Source organism: Choloepus didactylus, chromosome 12 (assembly GCF_015220235.1).
Source record: "Choloepus didactylus isolate mChoDid1 chromosome 12, mChoDid1.pri, whole genome shotgun sequence".
Taxonomy (NCBI): Eukaryota; Metazoa; Chordata; class Mammalia; order Pilosa; family Megalonychidae; genus Choloepus; species Choloepus didactylus.
Window position 1 is genome coordinate 96,694,029 of NC_051318.1, and position 12,227 is coordinate 96,706,255.

A 12,227-nucleotide genomic window follows, 5' to 3' on the forward strand; every position below is an offset into this window, starting at 1 on the left:
GACTTAGCTTTCTGAGGAACTGCCCAACTATCTTCCACAGCGGCTGCACCATTTCATATTCCCTCTAGCAATGAATAAGTGTTTGTATTTTTCCACATCCTCTACCACACTTGTAATTTTCTGTATGTTTTTTAATAGTAGCCATTTTGGTGGGTGTCAAATGGTATCTCATGATAGTTTTGGTTTGCATTTCCCTAATAGCTAACGATGTTGAGCATCTTTTCATGTGCTTTTTAGTCATTGGTATATCTTCTTTGGACAAATATCTATTCTAGTCTTTTGCCCACTTTTAAATTGGGTTGTCTATCTTTTGATTGTTGAGTTGTAGGATATTCTTTATATATTCTAGATATTAAGCCCCTATCTGATATGTGGTTTCCAAATATTTTCTCCTATTGAATAGGTTGTCTTTTCACTTTTGTGATAAAGTCCTTTGATGCACAAAAGTTTTTAATTTTGATGAGGTTCCATTTATCTATTTTTTGTTGTTGTTGCTTGTGCTTTGGGTGTAAAGTCTACTGAACCATTGGCTAACACAAGATCCTGAAGTTGCTTCCCTATGTTTTCTTTTAGGAGTTTATGATCCTTGTTCTCATATTAAGATCTTTGATCCATTTTGAGTTAATTTTTATATATGGTAAGAGATAAGGATCCTCCCTCATACTTTTGCATATGACTATCAAGTTCTCCAAGCACCATTTGTTGAAGGGACTATTCTTTCCCAATTGAGTACACTTGGTACCCTTGTCAAAAATCAATTGGCCATAGATGTGAGGGTTTATTTCTGAGTTCTCAATTCGGTTTCATTGGTCTATATGTCTGTCCTTGTGTGGGTACCACACTGTTTTGATTACCATAACTTTGTAATAAGTTTTGAAATTGAGATGTGTGAGTCCTCCAACTTTGTTCTTTTTCAAAATAGTTTTGACTATTTGGGGGCACTTACCCTTTCATATGAATTTGATGATTGGCTTTTCCATTTCCGCCAAGAAGGCTGTTGGAATTTTGACTGGGATTGTGTTGAATCTGTAAATCATTTTGGGTAGAATTGACATCTTAACAATATTTAGTCTTCCAGTCCATGAGCATGGAATGTCCATTGTATGTATATATCACATTTTGTTTATCCATTCATAAGTTGATGGATACTTGGATTGTTTCCATCTTTTATGTACAATTGTTTCACTTCCAGGAGAAAGCTTCCTTTCCTCTTCTTCTCTGGGAATCTTGATTTGTTCTATTTTTGTGCAGCTCCTGTGATTTGTTTAAATTCTCTCCCTAACTCAGTGCTCCCCTTTCATTATTTCCTGTCTTCTAGCAGTTCAGTTCTCCCCTCTTTTTTCCTTTGTGGATTTTCTGCCTCCAGTTTCCTCCCTGTTAGGTTATCTCACCCTGAGTATCCAAATGGGGTTCATCTAGAAAGGTCCATCTTATGTTTAGGTGGTCTAGCAAGGAGAGACTGGATTGAGTGTGTGTGTGCACCTCTTGCCAATAGTTCTGCCATGGTCTCTCTTTTTTTTCCCCTGGGGGTCCTTTGTATGTGGTGCTCATCAGTGGCTTGTGTTCCACCCCAGGGGTCTCTGCAGACTTGTGTCCCTGTGCTTGGATACACATGCAGTTCTTATTTGCTGCTGTGAGTGGCACTGTGGTTTGCATCTGTGGCAGGAGGGACCCGGTACTCAAGTGCATGGGCCCGAGTGATGGGCAGGGGTCCAGACTGTTTTTGGTGCTTTGTCTTCTTTTTCTTCGATTCAGCTTTATGGAGTCCTTCTCCAGTGTCTATCATCCTTGAGCATTCCAAGCAAGTGGGATTTGTCCTTTTATTAGTTTATTCTGATGGGAGACTTTTCCAGGGGACGTCCCACATCACCCTGTTGATGACATCACCCCTTATATTTCTTTTGCTCTTCTCTTCCGCCGAGGCTGGGGAGGTTGGTGATGTTGGATCTAAAGCATTCTCTGTCATTGGCCGACTAAGAGCCTCTGAATCTACAGAGGTTGTGCGGTGATTAACATATGCTGTAAAACATCAAATTGAAACATATTTAGAGGAAGTTGCTCTAACAGGTTTTATGCCCCCAAGTCAGGAGGTGGTGAGAAAAAATCATGCCAAGGAAAGTATGCTACTTGGTAAAGTACAGCAAAGCTGGAGGGCATCTCAGGTAAGGACACAGATATGGAATGTAATGCTGGGATGGTGCTTTTTAATCACATTCCCCAAAAGCTGTTAACACTGCAGAGCAGTAGGAAGAAAACCAGGCCACATGAGAAGGAATGAGACGTGAACTCCTAGAGGTGGCAAAATCAAAATGAACATCTTATGCCTTAATTTGCAAGGATAAGAAATCTCTTCTGTTTCTGGCTAAAAGTAACTCAAGTAGTTCACTGCTGCTAATACCTTTAATCAGCAAAGAACACGTGTCTGGGTAGTGATTAACTTATGTGGAATATGATTTGAGCTTAAAATATTCTTTAATGTTACTAATGCCACCTTAGGTCAACACAGTGCAATATCCCACTTTTTCCATTGCTAGACAAGATAGTGCTATAATTAAGCACCCAATAATTAGCCCCTTTTTCTTACAAGAAAATCTCAGTCACCCTGAAAGACAGCACCAGACGTTTATTTCCCACAAGTCAAACCGGGTAGTTCATTATCGGTTGACATTCCTTTTATTTTCTCCTCTCATGCCTCACATTCAGCAAAAGGGCATTTGCAGGCAGGCTTGTTCCTTTTTCTGAGAGGTAGAGCTGCTGCCTACTACCCACCACATTCCCGGTTTCAGATTATTTTATACTCTTCTTTCCACCACAGGACTTTAGGTGGCTTACAACCTGCAATTCAGTTCAATTGAACACATTTGCGAATTGCAAGGCATTGAGGAGGAACTGGGGATACAAAGATGACTAAGGCAAGATCTCTGCCCTTTGGGAACTGAGATGGGGAAACAGCCGCTACTTTCACTGGATTGTAGTTTCCACAATGACAAAGGTATATTCAGGGCGTCGGGGGAGAAGGGAGGGCGCGGAGAGAGGAGGGCGGCGCTTCGCCGACCTGTGGCGATCAGAGAAGGTTTTTGCATCCAGGTCCTGAAAGGGGCGGGAGGCGGTCAGCTCGGCACAGGTGGGCGGCAGGGCGTGGCCTGCGCATCTCGAGAGAGGTGAGCCCCGTGGGGTGTGCGCGGGATACCACACGCAGCGATGCTAATTAGTTTAGAAAAAGAAAATTGCGGTGGAGGCAGGCAGGAAAAAGCAGGTGACCTTGTTTGTCTCTGAGCCTCTTGGCGACCAGCAGGGCCCCAGGCTCACAGGATCTTCTGGTGGGTCTTCAGCCCCAGTGGACCGAAAGGACAGCCCCTTCTGCCAGTCACACCTATAAAGCTTCATTAAAAAATTTTTTTTAAATCAATTTAATTTTTTTTTTTGGTAGTCACTTGTTGTAGGACCTGGGGTGTTTGTCATTGCTTCTGAGCCTCAGCCTTGCCTTTTAAAGGCACTTTAGATTTTCTTGGTCTAATGGTGGCAAATAAAGCCAGTGGGTGGTGAATGGATGTAAAATGACCCACGAGAAAGTGCCAGTGGTCCCCAAACTGTACATCTTCAAGCTGACGGCTGAAAGGAATTATTGGTGAGCATTTCCCAGGCTGAACCCTCTTTTTGAGTCCTGGAATATTAATATTAAAATACTTAAACAAAAAACTTTTTTATTTGGGAATAATTTCAAACATACAAGAAGTTGCTAAATTAAAAACACTACAAAGAACACTGGAGTACTCTTGACCTAGATTTGCTTACTGTTAACGGCTTTACCCCTTTTGCTTAAGCTTCTACTGTCTCTCTTTCCTTTTCCATAATTCTTTTTTTCCCGAAGCATTTGAACTTAAGATGCATATATATGGCCCTTTACCCCTAAATACCTCAATGAGTATTTCTTAACAATAGGAATATTCTCTTACCTAACTTTAGTGCTTGTCAACTTTATAAATGAAAATTGATACAAAACATTCTAATCTACCATTTATATTCCATTTCTGTTTTTTGACCTAATAATGTCTTTAATAGCATTTTCCCCTCTAATGAGGATCCCGTCTAGAGTCAGATATTGCATCTAGTTGTTATGTCTCTTTAGCTTCCTGAACCTGTAACATTTCCACCTCTTTTTGGTCTTTTGTGACATTGACATTTTTGCACATACAGACATTGACATTTTTGCACATACAGCCTCCTCACTTAAAAAAAAGAAAGCATTTTTCATTTTGTGTTTATCTAGCTTTTTCTTGTGATTGGATTGAAATGTTGCATTCTCGTTTGCAATACCATACAGGCAATGTCGCGTCCTTCTTAGGGTATCACATCTGGAGGCACACAATATCCATCTGCCCTCATCAGTGATTCATTTTGATCATTCCAAATTTTCCTCAATTGGTCCACTGTATGATCACTGTTTTCTTTTGTCCTCATAACTAATATTCAGTCTTTGGAGAGATCCTTTAAGACTATGCAAATATCCTGTTCCTCATTAAAATTTCCCCCTAGATTTATGCATTGATGCTTCTCTCCTTATCTTTACCATGATGATTTAAAAATGATATTTTCACCTCCCCCATGTTTACTAGCCAGGCCTCAGCATCCTCCTGCAAGCAAGGCCCTCTACTCCTTTGCTTGGTCTCATTAATTCCCATCTTCTAATGGTTTATAATTCATTGTTAATTATTTTGGTGCTCAAACTGTCCCAGATTTGACTGATAGGAGCCCCTTTAAGTTGACTCCAGTGTAGTCAAGTTTTTCAGTCTTTTCTTTTATTGCCCTTGAATTTTTTTTAATTCAATTTTATTGAGATAAATTCAGATACCATGCAGTCATCCAAAGTGTACAATCAGTTGTTCACAGTACCATCATATAGTTGAGCATTCATAACCCCAACCTATTTTTGGAACATTTTCTTTGTACCAGAAAAAGTGAAGATAAGAAAAAAAATCAAAGTAAAGAAGAACACCTGAAACATCCCCGCCTCCCACCCTATCTTTCATTTAGTTTTTTGCTCCCATTTTTCTACATTCATCCATACACTGGATAAAGAGTGTGAGCCACAAGGTTTTCACAATCACGCTGTTACCCCTTGTAAGCTACACTGTTTACAATCATCTTTAAGAGTCAAGGCTACTGGGTTGCAGTTTGATAGTTTCAGGTATTCACTTCTAGCTATTCCAATACATTAAAACCTAAAAAGGGTTATCTATATAGTGCATAAGAGTGCCCACCAGAGTGACCTCTCAACTCCATTTGGAATTTCTCAGCCACTGAAACTTTTGTTTCATTTCGCATCCCCCTTTGGGTCAGGAAGATGTTCTCCATCCCACAATGTCAGGTCCAGATTCATCCCCGGGAGTCACATCTCATGTTGTCAGGGAGATTTACACCTCTGGGAGTCAGATCCTATGTAGAGGGGAGGACAGTAAGTTCACCTGCCGAGTTTTTGCCTTTGAATTTTGAGTCATAATTGGAAAGTCTTTTTCTTTTCCAAACTTAAAGAGACATTCACTATGTTTTCTTTTCATGCTTGCATCACTTCATTTTTTATACTTAGATCCCTGGTCAATTTGAAGCTTATTTTTTTCTCTGGTTTGAGGAATGTATCTAATTTTATAGTTTTCCAAATGGCTGTCCGGTTGTCCCAACACCATTTATTACAATGACTGTCTTTGCCCAGTGATTTGAGATACCACTTCATCACAGGTTTGACTTTTATATGTAGTTGGGTCTATTTTCCATTCTATCTCTTTGCTTGTTTGTCTGTTCATGCACCAGTACCACACTGTTTTAATTTTAGGGACTTTTTAGTATGTTTTACTATCAGGCTGGGCTAGCCCCTCCAGCTCTTCCTGTTAGTGTTTTCTTAGCCGTTCTTGTGTGTTTAATTTTCCATGTGAACTTCAGAATCACCTCTTATCAGATATTTATTCTTGACTCCGTTATCGCCTCTTATCAGATATTTATTCTTGACTCCGTTTATGTCTAAGGACATTCAGAGACTCATTAGAAGCTGTGTTTCTCCAGAAATCTCCCTCCCTCTACCCCACGAATATAACTGTGGCAATGAGAGCCTGTTACTGGTGGTATCTTCCAGGTATTTTGGGGCATTGGAACAAAGACTCTGAACCTTGCTTGCACATCAGAATCACTTTAAAAGCTTTTAGGAATTGCTGATGCAAGGGTCCAGGATTAAATTAGAATCTCTGAAGGTGAGGCAAAAACTTTTTGAATTATTCTACTATGCAGCCGGGGTTGGAATCCACACATCAGAGATGTAACCAGGATTCTTCTTGTTTAGCTTTATGGGGTTGGATTCCAAGGGGCACAGGAATTTCATGTAATGGGCTATGTATGCTCCAGGCACACAGCTAGAAAGATTGGTCCTAGAGGACACTTGGGAGCACAGGAAAAATGGTAGAATGGAGATATTTTGGAGGGAAAAATTAGAAAAAAAAAGAGAGAATATGGTGATGGCAAGGGTGGCCCAAGAATTCCCAGAGCAGACATGGAGCAGCCATCCCATGCTTAGTATCCATATCCAGTGGTGCACTCCATCAGCCACACTTCCTGAAATCACTCAGGGTACAAGCATTTTTCTCAAACTTCAAATATTCCCTGGGGTGCTTTAAGAAGTGGTTTTGTGAGGAGAGGAACCTAAGATGGTGACTAGGTGAGACAGAGAAAAAAACACCTCCATAGAAAACACTAGATAAAAAACCAGAAAGGACCCAGAACACCACTTCCAGAGTAGCACCAGCCAGACAAGTTCTGCTAAAGCCACAGGGAATGTGCGTTTGGCGAAACCAGGAGTCTGCATTCTGAATGAGTGAGTGAGTCGGCTGAATCCCTCGGCCACGCTGCGGTGTGGGGAAATGGTGGGTTGGCATTTTTTTTTTTTTTAAAAAGAAGCCCAGGAACAGCTGCAGATAAGACGGGAGCGGTCTGGACTAACGCCTTGGTGTCTGGGGTGGAGGATACCCCTTCCCACACCCACTGCTGATTGTCTTGGGTCCAGGGAAACAAAGGTGAGACTCACGGATGCCATCTGCTGGTTAGTTACAGAAAGTGTATGTCACCAAGCTGCAATTCTAACAAATTAAGGATCAAGTAAAGCAAATGCCAAGAGGCCAAAAACAACAGAAAATCTTAAAGCATATGATAAAACCAGATGACATGGAGAACCTGAACCCAAACACTCAAATCAAAAGATCCAAAGACACACAGTTCCTGGCAGAATTAATCAAAGAAATACAGACAGACAATGAGAGCATGGCACGGGATATAAAAGACTTGAAGAAGAGCATGGCACAGAATATAAAAGACATAAAGAAGACCCTAGAAGAGCATAAAGAAGATATTGCAAGAGTAAATAAAAAAATAGAAGATCTTATGGAAATTAAAGAAACTGTAGGCCAAATTAAAAAGACTCTGGATACTCATAATACAAGATTAGAGGAAGCTGAACAACAACTCAGCCTCCTTGAGGAGCACAGAACAGGAAACGAAAGAACAAAAGAAAGAATGGGGAAAAAACTGAAAAAATTGAAATGGATCTCAGGGATGTGAAAGATAAAATAAAAAGTCCAAATTTAAGACTCATTGGTGTCCCTTTTAAGACTCATTGGTGTCCCAGAAGGGGAAGAGAAGGGTAAAGGTCTAGAAAGAGTATTCAAAGAAATTGTTGGGAAAAACTTCCCAAACCTTCTACACAATATAAATACACAAAGCATAAATGCCCAGTGAACTCCAAATAGAATAAATCCAAATAAACCCATTCCAAGACATATTCTGATCAGACTGTCAAATACTGAAGAGAAGGAGCAAGTTCTGAAAACAGCAAGAGAAAAGCAATTCACCACATACAAAGGAAACAGCATAAGACTAAGTAATGACTACTCAGCAGCCACCATGGAGGTGAGAAGGCAGTGGCATGACATATTTAAAATTCTGAGAAAGGAAAATTTCCAACCAAGAATACTTCATCCAGCAAAACTCTCCTTCAAATTTGAGGGAGAGCTTAAATTATTCACAGACAAACAAATGCTGAGAGAGTTTGCTAATAAAAGACCTGCCCTACTTCAGATACTAAAGCGAGCCCTACCGACAGAGAAACAAAGAAATGAAAGAGAGATATAGAGACTTTTAACAGTCATATATAGAATATTACATCCCAGGTCACTGGGACACAAGTTCTTCACTAGTGATCACGGATCTCTCTCCAGAATGGACTGTACGCGGGGACATAAAAACAAGCCTCAATAAAATAAAAAATAAAAAAATGAATTTGTTCAAAGCACATTCTCTGACCACAATGGAATACAAATAGAAGTCAATAACCATCAGAGACTTGGAGAAATCACAAACACCTGAAAGATAAAAATGAGGGGTAGATGAAAACATTCCCGGATAATCAAAAGCTGAGGGACTTCATCACCAGTAGATCAGTCCTAAGCAGGCTGAAAGGAAGGGACACTAAACAATTGACTGAAACCACATGAAGAAATAAAGATTTCCAGTAAAGATCACATGGTAAATATAAATACCAATACTACTGCATTTTTGATTTGTAACTCCACTATTTACTTCCTACAGGATCTAAAATACATAAACTGTAATGATAAATCAGTGGTTTTGGACTCAGTGTAAAATATGTAATTCTTGACAAGAACTACATGAAGGTGGGGGAATGAAGGAGTAAAGGAACATAGTTTATGTGTCCTATTCAAGTTAAGTTGGTATCAAAGAAAAACAAGATTGTTATAGATTTAAGATGTTAAATTTAAGCCCCATGGTAAACACAAAGAAAGTATCAGAGAATATGACCAAAGAGATGAAAAGTAGAGTAGGGGTTCCAAGAAGTGGGGGAAGGGGCAATGGGGAGTTAAGAAATGAGAGTAGGGGTTTTGTTTTGGGGTGAAGGGAAACTTCTAGAAATGGATGGTTGGAAGGTGATAGCATTGCAACATTCTAAATGTGATTAATCCCACTAATGGAATGCTAGGGAGGGGGTGGAATGGGAAGATTTAGGCTGTATATATGTTTCCACAATTGAAAAAAAAAAAAAAAGACAGTCTAAATAGATGACAATTAAATGCCAAGGATGATCCTGGATGGGATCTGAGGTCGGAGGAGAGGAGGCTCAAAGGGACACAGATGGGACATAAGGAAAAAAAAAGGAAATATAGAATGTAGGCTTTGTATCAATGTTGAATTTCTTGAACTTCTTAGCTGCATTTAATGAGATTGTATAAAAGAATGTTCTTATCCATGGGAAAGGTATATGTGAATTATATTGTTTGTTCAAAGATATGTGCAGCTTGCTCTCATATGTTCAGAAGACAGAGCAATAGATGATAGTGTTAGGGAGGGAGGGAGGTAAGGAGGGAAAGAAAGAGACAGTGGTGTGACAGGATCTTAAAGGTGGTGGATCAGGGTATTGGGGGAGGGGGGTCGGGGTATGATGGAGTTCTATGTATGGGGTTTGTACTGTTTTTACAACTGTTCCTGTAAGATTGAATTTATTTCGAAATAAAATTTATTATTAAAAAAAGTGGTTTTGTGTGTGTGTGTGTGTGTGTGTGTGTGTGTGTGTGTGTGAGAGAGAGAGAGAGAGAGAGAGAAAGAGGGCAAATGTATTTCTCCAAATAACAACATGAGGGAATTCACATAAAGTTACGCTAGCTTGGAATTACTTTTATGATTGTGGTGAAAATACATGCCTAAGTGTTCTCTCCTGGAACAACCCCACAGCCCAGTAGGTTATTATCATTGGAAAATACATTCTATCTGACCAAAAAGTAGCAAAAGCCATTCTAGTTTTCATGCCACACACTCAGGTTTTTCAGCTATCCTTTGAAGAATAGTCCTTGTCCTTTTTATGTACAGTTTCATCCATTGTAGTTGAGATGTGTTCAAGGAAAAATAAAAGAACATGAATGTTTTGAATTAAAAAAAAAAAATTAGAGACCTGTTCCCAGGCACATGCTTCCTAATATAAATCTTTTGCATGACTACATGCCTCATGTTGTCAAGAGGTTGATTGCAAAACCAATGTCTCTAACTGCATTTTTCCTTGAAGCAAATCCTTGGGGTGAGCAGGTGATTGTGTTGTCCCCCTCCTTTAAATTGGGGGATTAGTACCAGAAATTGGATGCTTTTTCCTCCCTTTTATTTTATTCAGTCTTTGGCACAGCATGTCACCTAATTAATGCGACAAATGTAATTTTATGTGACTTGCCATCTTTTCATGGCTCATTATTTTTTCCTCCAGCGTAGGAAATTGCTGTCCTCATCATTGCTTATTTTCCCTCTTTCGCAAAGAAAATGTCCAATTTGAAAGACATTTCCTTAGTTTACTTCTATAAAAGCCCTCTATTGACCTTTCTTCTTGCCAGCAAAAGAACCATTTCCTGACCTGCACCAGCAGTCAATTCCTTTACAATCGATTCACTCTAAGGTCAGTGCTGGCCGATAACATGACTACTTATAAGAAGCAAGTGTAGCTTTGAAGAAAAATGGAAATAGTGTATAATTCTGCAAGTGAACTACCACCTCTGAGAGAAAGCAATTCATTTTCTGCTGTTTTTAAAGCAGTAGCCAGTGGTGTGATGTGGTTTCTGAAAAAGCCAACACCACCTTGGGAGCAGATGGCCACATCACACGACAGGAGAGTCTCTCCATTGCTTGTCCTGGATTAGTCATTTCAGGTCTCGATGGGAGCATCAAGACAGATGTTTAAAAATTAGTGGAAAATATTCAAGATGTTAGGAGGCCTGGAAACCATATCCTGTTGACAGTATTGCAAGCGTTTAGTTTTGTGTAAAAGAAACCAAGGGCAGATACGATGGCTATCATCATATCTTTGAAGGGGTATTTTGTTATGAATGGCAGCTTTGTTGTGTTTTGCCTTAGAAGCATAATAAGTTCCAGCAGGTAGAAACTGAAACAAGGTTGTGGTTGCTTGAAGCTGTTATGTACCCCAGAAAAGGCCATGTTCTGTTAATCCATTCCTGTGGGTGTAGACCCATGGTGGGTGGGACATTTTGTTTAGGTTATTTCAATTGAGATGTGACCCAGCCCATTCAAGGTGGGTCTTGATCCTTTACTGGAGTCCTTGGTGAGAGGATAAAAGCCCAGAAAAGCTAGAGAGATGAAATTAAGAGATCACAGAAAAAGTTACAGAGAAGCTGAGAGAGGAAGCCACTGAAGCCAGAACCTGGAAGCAACAAAACCTGGGAGAGAAGGACCAGCAGACTCCAGCCATGTGCTTTCCCATGTGACAGAGGTGTCCCAGATGCCAGCAGCCTGTCTTCAGAGTCCAGATATCGTCCTGTTGATGCCTTGAGTTGGACATTTTCATGGCCTAAGAACTGTAAATTGTAAGTTAATAAATCCCCATTGTAAAAGCCAACTCATTTCCGGAATATTGCATTTCATCAGCTTTAGCAAACTGAAACAGAGGCAAATGGCAGCAAGGACAGCCCATAATACCCTTCACCTAAAGTACTGAAGAAGCGAGGCCAGATAATCATTTGCAGGAAGGTCGGTAGTAAAGGGGACTCTAGTGTTGGGCAAGCTTCTGTGATTCTCATGTAAGCACACTTTTTTGTGTTTCATGATGCTAAAGAGGAAATCCCTCCTTTGTCAATTTAAAATGATTTACTTTAAAGAAAAAGTCTTGAGTCCTTCCACACCATAAAATGTGGGCTAAAATTTTGGGTTGCAGATAAATTCCTTGTCTACCTGAGGAACAATTTTTCAATATACCAAGTTAGTTATACCTGGATTGTTCTTACAAACATTTATAAACAGAATGCTACTCTAAATCTGAATATTATGGACACACATGCACTAACTTCCAGCAAGTGCTGTAGATGGAGCAATTTCTCTGGCCTTCTTCATTCAGCCACAGAGAATGGGAGTTATCACAGATGCTGACGTAAGAGAGAAGGGCAGCTATTGACTGTACTGGGAAGCCAAAGCCAAGATTTGTCAAATTGATAAACTTCAAGAGACTGGCTTTTCTTTTAATAAGACGCCTTCTCAAAGCCCTGACAATGCTGGTTCAAAGTCAATACTTGTCTTTGCTTTCTGAAAATACCATCTTGATATGGATAACTGCATGTGAAGCCAACGCTTTCAAGGTGTTCACTCAGTCCAAGAAAGATGTGTATTCAAGATAGTCCTAGGACATC